Source organism: Sarcophilus harrisii, chromosome 1, assembly GCF_902635505.1.
Source record: "Sarcophilus harrisii chromosome 1, mSarHar1.11, whole genome shotgun sequence".
Lineage (NCBI taxonomy): Eukaryota > Metazoa > Chordata > Mammalia > Dasyuromorphia > Dasyuridae > Sarcophilus > Sarcophilus harrisii.
In genome coordinates this window covers 631506904-631516610 of record NC_045426.1, presented here as the reverse complement: position 1 = coordinate 631516610, position 9707 = coordinate 631506904, and the positions used below count along the sequence as shown (strand labels likewise).

At 35.7% G+C, this 9707-nt stretch overlaps 1 non-coding gene across 1 annotated transcript; it reads right to left on the bottom strand.

The window, feature by feature from the left end:
* Window positions 1-6934: 6934 nt before the first annotated feature.
* LOC111721190 lies at window positions 6935-7037 on the bottom strand. The gene has a single exon (XR_002770513.1). It is a non-coding gene; the product is annotated as a U6 spliceosomal RNA (small nuclear RNA).
* Between the last annotated feature and the right edge of the window lie 2670 nt (window positions 7038-9707).

Genomic DNA, 9707 nt, shown 5'->3' with positions numbered 1-9707 from the left:
ACTTCCATGTAAAATTTTATGAAACAAAATACAAATTAGAGCAGTTAAAAATAAAATGGGCTACTCTCTGAGGTAGTGAGCTCTCTAACACTGGAGATATCCAAGTAGAGGCTGGACAATCACATGTCAAGGAAACTATAGATTGTATCTCAACTTCAGGTTTAAATTAGATCAGATGACCTCTCAATCTCCCTTATGATTCTCTGTTTCTGTAATTGTGTGCTTTGTCTATATAAAAAAGTTTTTTCTTCCTAAAGTGATAGTGTTGAAAAGGACTTTAGAATATGGAACATTAGACTTGTAAGGAACCTTAAAGATCACATTCCTCAGATTTGGACCTTCCTTTGCCCTCAAAGAGCTACTCTTAATTCCAGCCCTCACCTTGTCACACCTAGAATATAGCAACAGCCTCCTCATTATTTCACTGTCTGAAATCTGACCCTCAATCTTTCCACATTATGTATGGTTGCCAAAGTAATTCTCCTTAAACACAGACTGATCATCAACTCCAGTGACTTCCTGTTGCCTTTGCAATAAAAAGTTAACCACTGTTTTTTGTTTTTGTTTTTGTTTTACTTAAAGCCCTACATGACCTAAATTCAATAGACTGATCTCCCTGTTGAACTTTGGATCTAGTCAAAATGGTTCCATTCGCCTCAGTTCCCTTATCTATAAAATGGGGCTAATACCTTCCAGGACTGTTGTGAGTATTAAAAGAGAAAATATTTGTAAAGTGCTTAGCATAGTGTCTGGTACATAGCAAGCATTATGTAAATGTTAGTTATTGTTTCTCATATACAATTCTCCATTTCTGTGCCTTTATCCTAGCTGCGTCCTCCATTCTTGCTATGCAATACTTTCCCCTATTGTTGCTTCAGTTACTTTTTTTCCTTAAAAATGCAGTTCAAGTATCATCTTCTGCAGAAAGCTTTTCCTTCTTGCACACTTCTAGTACCCCCTTCCTAAATTACCTTGTATCCATTGGCTCTTTTGTACACATTTGCATTTATTCATTTTGTCTTTGTGCTACATATATATTTATATACACACATATACACATATTGTCTTCACCATTCAAATATAAGCTTCTTATGAGTAGGATTTTTGTACTTGTATCCCAAGAGCCCAGCACAACACTTGATACATAGTAGAAGCTTAATAAATATACATTGTGGCGATTCAAAGCAATTCCAATAAACTTGTGATGGAAAGAGTCATCTACATCCAGAGAGAGAAGTATGGAGACTCCATGTAGATAGATAAAAGCAGAGTATTTTCATCTTAGCTGTTGTTTTGCCTTTTTTTTTCTTTCTTGTGTTTTTCCCCCTTTGATCTGATTTTATTGTGCAGCATGACAAATGTGGAAATATGTTTAGAAGAATTGCACATGTCTCACCTGTGCCTAGGGTAGGGGACAGGGCAAGAGAGGGAGAAAAATTTGGAATGCAAGGTTTTTACAAGAGTGAATGTTGAAAATTATCTTTGCATGTATTTTGAAAAATAAAAAGCTATTATAAATTTTATTGTTTTAATTATTTAATATTATTGTTTTATTTTATTTTATATTTTTATTTTTAAAAAGGACTCTAAAATTATAAATAAATAAACACCCATTGTTTGCCTGATTGATTATCTAGCCCTCTTTCTTTATTTTACCAAGAAGAAACTAGAGATCCACAGAGGGAAAAGGAGTTAGAAACTATACAGAAAATCACCAATAAAGTCTAAAGTAGAACCCTAGTCTCCTAACTCCTATGCCAATGCTTATCCAGTCTCAGGAGGACACAATAGCTTAAAGGTAGATTTCACCATCAAATAGAGGACATGTGAAACAACTGCTTAGGAGAATCAACTTTGCTATTTTATACCTGTGTGAGACTAGACAAATCATTTCCCCTCTCTGGACCTCATTTTCTTTGCCTACAAAATGGAAGAGATTGAAGTAAATGACCTTTAAGGCCCTGGTTGGCTCTAGCTCTAAATCCTATGATCCTTTGAAAGTCACTGCCTTGTGTTGTATTGAATTTCTCATTACTAGAGGATTCAAGCAGTAACTAAAAATGTACATGTTAGAGGTCATTATCCATTGCAGAGAGATTTGACTAGATAAAGTGCTTAACAGTTCTGGAATTGTATATTTCAGTAATAACAATGACAATAACAAAAGCATCTTTTTAGAGCTTTAAAGTTTATAAAACACTTTACTTTTGACTTTTACCACAACCCTGAGAAGTAAGTGCTATTATTATCCCCATTTTTAGAGGAAGAAATAAAAGGGAAGGGAGGGAAAATACACTACATAGCTAGAAGTATCTGAGGCCTACAGAATTTGAACATCAGTCTTCCTTATTCTATCTTTAGTATGCCACCTGGATGCCAGATTGAATGAAAATTTGTCACAGATCTTCAGTTCTTACCTGTTTTTTTAAATTTTCAGATTCTCTGGAGAGAATAAATTCCAGGCCAAAGATGAACAAATGCTTCTCAAATGCTGATTGTAGCTCAAATGAAGCTTGATCACTAGAATTAATGATAATGACAATAACACTATTAATAATATAACTAACCCTTATAGAATAAAATTTTGAGGCTTTGCAGAGTGCTTTAAAATGATCATATTTTATCCTCATTACAATCTTGAAAAGAAGGAGCTATCATCACTCCCATTTTATAGAACAAATTAACAGACACAGAAGTTAAGTAACTTGCCCAGAATCACCCAGCGAGAGTCAGAATCTGGATTTGGATTCAGGTATTTCTGACTCTATATCCAGTGTTCTATTCACTATGTTGAGCTATTCAGGAATAAACAAAGCCAATGCCCATGATGATATTTCCAACCATGATGTTCCTTCTTTAATGATTCTAGATTTCCATCATCTTCTGATTCTAATTGTGGTTGTTGGAACCAGTCTTCAAAAATGTAGGAAGATTGACAAAGCTTGTTTTCAGCACTCCTTGCCTCCCAGCTACCATTGCATATCCTCTTAGTCCCTAATCTCCTTGTATTGTCTTAAAAGACAATCTCCTTATGGAGATTGTCAATACAAGACACGGTTTTAGGACTGGGGACACACAGAGACTTAAACAATTTAATTGTCTTCCAGAAAAAAAATCATAAAAGTTGCAATTAATCAATCCAGTGGGACAGTAAGTAAATACATTGTAGTCCTATGTCAGAAATATTTTTCTCTTGGAGTATATGAGGAGTCTACTTGGGGTGTAGGGATAATTGTTATAATTATCACATTCATGGCATCTTCATCAATCATTTTTACTATCATCATAATCATTATCTCTTGTTTTTGTATGGTGTTTTAGAATTTAACGGGCATTTAAAAATCCATTACCTCATTAATTCTTCGTAGTAAAGTTGTAGATTAGGCTTCTATATTAACTTCCGTTGATGGTAAGGAAACTGAGTCTCAGAGACCTAAAGGACTTGATCAAAGCCATGTAATAAAAGACAAAGCCAGAGTAAAAACCCCATCTGATTTTAAGTGCAATAATTTTTCTACTGAATTGTGGCCTTTTAAATGTGATAGCACAGAAATATTCCTGGGCTTAGAATAAGACCTGGATTCAAACATTCACATTGCAATCTATAAGAGAAGGTACAACTTCTCAAGGACTGTTTTTCTTTTTTGTTAAATAAAGAGAATAGAAAAAATTATCTCAAAGATCTCCCTTAGAAGTTTATTTGAAAAATAATTCTGGTGTATTTGTTGTGATACAGTACAATATCCAGACTTTAGAAAATGATAGTACTAATTTGCTCTTCCTTAGTCCAGGCCCATATATGGTTCTAAGCTTATTCTGAAACATATTTCAGGAAGAATATTGATAACCAGCATAGATTTTGGAGTGGAGCAATTAGTGATGAAGGACCTCAATTTCATGTCATAATAATATAGGTTGAAGAAAATAATGGCATTTTAGCATGTACATCTGAAGATTTAGGAGGGATATGACAACTGTCATTAAGTACCTGAAAATGTCTTTCTTCCATTTGATGGCCTTTCAAATATTTAATAATACTAGTCCCTAAAAAAAGGATTAGAGTTGTTCTGCTCAGCTCCAGAAGGCAGAACTGTGACTAATGAGTCATGTTGTGAAGAAGCTATTTAGTTTTTATACAAAGAATAATTAAAAAAAAAAAAAAAACATTGTAAATAAGTTTTTAGAACTATCCCAAATGGAAGGAAGTTTGTGGGTTCTTCCTCAATGGAGGCCTTTGAATAAGATGAATTGTCCATTTGTTGAGTGTATTGTACTGAAGATCCTTTACAAGTACAGGTTGAAGAATTAGTAGCTTCTGAGGTCTTTTATAACTTTAAAATTCTGTGATTCCATTAAATACTGACTTGTCATAGCCATATTAGAGCATCTTGAAGATACTCACTACTGAATAATCTTCCTCATTGGTAGAGGCTTGAAGCTGGTTTTTTAGGGTCCCATTATTCTCAAGATAGATCTGAAGGACATGTTACTGCTGCTCAGTTTCTCTGCTTGATATATAAAGGAGAAGGGATGCTAATATGATGTGTGGGATTCCCACACGTAGTATCCCTTCTCCTTTATATATCAAGGCTACTCTTAAGTCCTGTGTTCCAGCTTAAGAGATTGTAAATAAGCAACACCTGGCTGTTTTAGATCATAATGTTCTGTTCATTTGTGAGGAAGGGCCTACTTAGGTCTGATATCTCTCAGCTTTGTCTTTTAGCTCTTCACCTCTCTTTTGTCTAGGGATCTGAAAAACTGCTAACTTCGAAATCTCTTATGATTCTAACACCATGCAATTAAATGCCTCATTTTCAAATCACACAAAAGGATTGTTGGATTATTTGGAAGTACACTTTAGTAAAGCCAAATTGAAATTAACAAAATAAAGTTATAAACCTCTCCTGGGACAATTCTGAAATCTTAATGCTTCTATACTTTTTGTTATAGTGAAAATGAATTTACAGTGTTATCTTGAAAACAATCTGAAACCTCAGCTTTTTCATATATTTTTTCACAGCTCTTTCTCACAGGAACATTGACAGACCATAATGGGGAGAGACAGCATCTCAAGCATCTTAGTGATCAAAGGTTTCCTACTCATTTCAATTCCCTCCCACCTTTGGCTTAACTGAAGTAACAGCCATTTAAATACTTTCATGGGTCCTTTTGCATCTTTCAAGCCAGTAGCTTCTTCAAGCTTTCTCTAGGGTACCTCAAAAGCAGGCACTAGAGGATCTGAGTGCAGTTCTAGCATTTCTGTACTATTTCTCAGGTAGCCTCCCTTAGAGTCTTTTGCATGAATCGCAGAGATTTACTTTTCAGCTGTCTCCCTCAGAGTATACCATTAGCACAACCTACAACACTGTATTTAAGTTGATTATCTGGGGCTACTCAGCCTCATGCTGCTAGATTGCAGAATTTTGAAAGTGACTTGGGGAGCCACCATAGGCAAACATTATAGCTGTATGCCAAGTTCTGTTTCTGAAATGGTCCAGACATCACCTGTGGGCTATGTAAAACACTCATTGTGAACACTTGTGAATACAAATCCAGTCTCTGCTTGAACATACTGAGTATTTGTTTATGTAGCAATGTATTCACATATTCATTTATATATGCTTTTTATAACATCTATTTACTGCTTTGCAGGAACACACATGACCAATGTTTAGCCCCAATTGTACTTCTTCAAAGTGCCACCAGCCCCCATTCTCAGGTGAAAACAGAGAAAAATCAAAGATGTAATCAAACTAACTATCCTAAAAGTATTCTCAAAGAACTAATTCATCCTTTTATATGTATCCTCCAATACTTGGCCTTGACATAATTTTATGTATGTGTTTTTTAAACACTCGAGTAGGTCAGTAACTTCCTTGGGCATCTCTCTCTCTCTTTCCTGTGGCTTTATCTCTTCTTTCTTAAATATCTGTTAAAGAGGCACTCTCTCTACCTCTTTCTCTATGTCTTTTTCTCCGCTTTTTCTTTTCTTTCCTCTCTCACTCTTCTCTCTCTTTCTATTGGAATTTTTTCTTCTTAGATCCTCTGAATTTCATTCTTGAGAGATTCTTCTCTCTCCTAAGCTACAAAATTTTAGTCTTATGCCTTTTTCTACCCCTTTTCCAAGTCCTGCAGTATCAGTTTGCTCACCATTCTTTCTTGCTTTCCTTCATTCTCCATCAACAATTCTAAGATGTAGTATTCATTGCTCATTAAATGTCCTACCATTAGATCATTATATACTTCAACAACAATACTATATGATGACCAGTTCTGATGGACCTGGCCATCCTCAGCAATGAGATCAACCAAATCATTTCCAATGGAGCAGTAATGAACTGAACCAACTATGCCCAGAGAAAGAACTTTGGGAGATAACCAAAAACCATTACATTGAATTCCCAATCCCTATATTTATGCCCACCTGCATTTTTGATTTCCTTCACAAGCTAATTGTACAATATTTCAGAGTCTGATTCTTTTTATACAGCAAAATAATGTTTTGGTCATGTATACTTATTATGTATCTAATTTATATTTTAATGTATTTAACATCTACTGGTCATCCTGCCATCTAGGGGAGGGGGTGGGGGGTAAGAGGTGAAAAATTGGAACAAGAGGTTTGGCAATTGTTAACGCTGTAAAGTTATCCATGAATATAACCTGTAAATAAAAGGCTATTAAATAATTTAAAAAAAAAAATGTCCTACCATTTCCACCCCAGAAACCAATTTTCCATGGTGAGAGCCTGTTCCAAAGAATGATTCCCTCTCATTGGTTTCTTCATCTTTTGAAGGATTAAATTGTCATTTAGGCAAGAAATAATTAACTTTCCAGGGAGTGAGTTTGGGAGGGGAGAGGAGAGAGACAAAGAAACAGAAAGAGATATTCAGCACCAGAGACAAAGACAGGGATATGGAAATCAAAGGAAACAAAAAAAATCAAACACCTCATAAATGTGTATATCATTCTGGCATACAGAACATGTTAATTTTCTCTTTATGATTCCAGCTTTAATTTGTGCTGCTGAAACAAGCACATGTACTGAGACTCAAATCTCATAGTTGTGTGGGATGGGTTGGGTGCAAGACCCCCTTTCCGATCCAATTAACTACTCAGAGACATCATCAGGTACAAAGAGAAAGCATTTATTTAATCCCTGCAGGGAGAGGCCTACACACACTTGGGAGCCATCCCAACTCCCACCATGTGCACCTGGAACCTGACCTGCTTCTGATTTGTCCAGGGTTTAAAAGTAAAAGACTCAAGCCTTCTCGAGGATGTAACCATCCTAGACCAATGATCACTAATGCTGGCTGCCTCCCACAGATTATGTAACTTCCTGCAACTTCCTGGATCTTCAGGTTCAAAGTCCATTCCTCCAGAGAACAAATGACCTAACAAGGTCCAAAATACCAAGGATCATGTGACAATACTGAGAAATACGTCATCCCATCAGTCCCATTCATAGTCATCTATTCATTCTGGCTCTAGGAAAAGTATAAGGGATTGGGCAATAAAAATGGAACTCCTTTTATCCATGTTTCCAATTTTTGAAATCCTTCTCTTAATTTTAGAGTCACTTCAGTGATCTTTCCTTTACTCAAATTTTCTTGAAGGTGCCATCTAGATTTTTTTTTTATTTCTATTAGTTTACGTTCAATAATTCTTATTGATTTCCATATCTTATCTCCCATTCCTAACCCAAAGTTATAAACTCCTTGAGGGCAGAGTCAATGTTAGCTCTAGATTTTCAGTAGGTTCATCCTGCTATCTTATACGTACATATATACATATATATATATATATATATATTCTTTTTTTGCAATCTATCTTGTTCTTTGTCTGCACCATTATCTCCAAACCCTCTGATCAATTCTTTTCTAGATCTTTACCCTATCCTCTCCTCATCCTCATCAACTATACTCTTTCCTTCCTTACTTTGATCCCTTCTTGAACCAGATCAATTTTAAACTGTCCACTTCTTTCAAGTTCCTTGGTCCTTTATCTTATCAAACACTGTGACTTGTTAAATCTCAGTTTTGAATTACCACCATTATCCCCTGACTTCACTCCTACTTACATAATATTGAATGAACCTATAGAAAATTGCAAAATGAGCTGACTGGATGAAGTTTATGTAATATAATATTACTTTGGCTAGGGTGTCATTTTATACTTCAGGTATACTTCCAATACTTTGGTTTTTCTCCTTGCCAAGGCAAACTCTCCTACATGCACAAATGATCCCATTCCAATATATCTTCTCTAGCAGATTGCCTCCTCTTCTCATGCTTATTCTCTTCCCTATTCCCTTATCTACTGGATACTTCCTTATTACCTACAAACATGTCTGTTTCTCCTAACTCTTAAAAATTCTCACATGATCCAATTATCCTTGCTAGTTATCAGCCCATACTTTTCCTCCCTTTTATGGCTAACTTCCTTGAGAAGGTCTTTACAACAGGTGCCTTCACTTCCTTTCCTTTCACTTTTTTGTTGTCTTTGTAGTCCAGCTTGTGACCTCATCATTCAATTGAAACTTCTCTTTTCAAAATCATTCATGACAAATTAATTAACAAATCTAATCTTTTTTTTTTAATCTTCACCCTTCTTGATCTTTCTGCAACCTTTGACACTATTGATGATCTCTTTTTATTGACATCTTTTCTCTAGTTTTTCATAACAGCATTCTATCTTGGTTCTCTGTTTGGTTCTCTTTTCTCTGTGTACTCTTCAGTCTCCTTTGCCAGTTAACACCCACTAAAAGTAGATCTCTACTAGGGCTCCATCTTAGACCCTATTTTCTTCTCCCTCTTTTTCACTTGATGATATAATCAGCACCTATATTTTTTTCTTGTTTTTTTTTTTTTAATAACTTTCTATTGACAGAACCCATGCCAGGGTAATTTTTTACAACATTATCCCTTGCACTCACTTCTGTTCTGACTTTTCCCCTCCCTCCCTCCACCCCCTCCCCCAGATGGCAAGCAGTCCTATACATGTTAAATAGGTTACAGTAGATCTTAGATACAATATATGTGTGCAGAACCAAACAGTTCTCTTGTTGCTCAGGGAGAATTTGATTTAAAAGGTATAAATAACCCAGGAAGAAGAACAAAAATGCAACCAGTTTACATTCATTTCCTAGCATTCTTTCTTTGGGTGTTGCTGCTTCTGTCCATCCTTGATCAATTGAAACTGAGCTAGATCTTCTCTTTGTCAAAGGAATCTACTTCCATCAAAATACATCCTCATACAGTATTGTTGTTGAGGTATATAATGATCTCCTGGTTCTGCTCATTTCACTCAGCATCAGTTCATGTAAGTCTCACCAATCCTCTCTGTATTCATCCTGCTGATCGTTTCTTACAGAACAATAATATTCCATAACATTCATATACCACAATTTACTCAACCATTCTCCAATTGATGGGCATCCATTCATTTTCCAGCTTCTAGCCACTACAAACAGGGCTGCCACAAACATTTTGGCACATACAGGTCCCTTTCCCTTCTTTAGTATCTCTTTGGGATATAAGCCTAGTAGAAACACTGCTGGATCAAAGGGTTTTGCACAGTTTGATAACTTTTTGAGCATAGTTCCAAATTGCTCTCCAGAATGGCAGGATGTGTTCACAATTCCACCAACAATGTATCAGTGTCCGTTTTCCCACATCCCCTCCAACATTCCACGTTATCTTTCC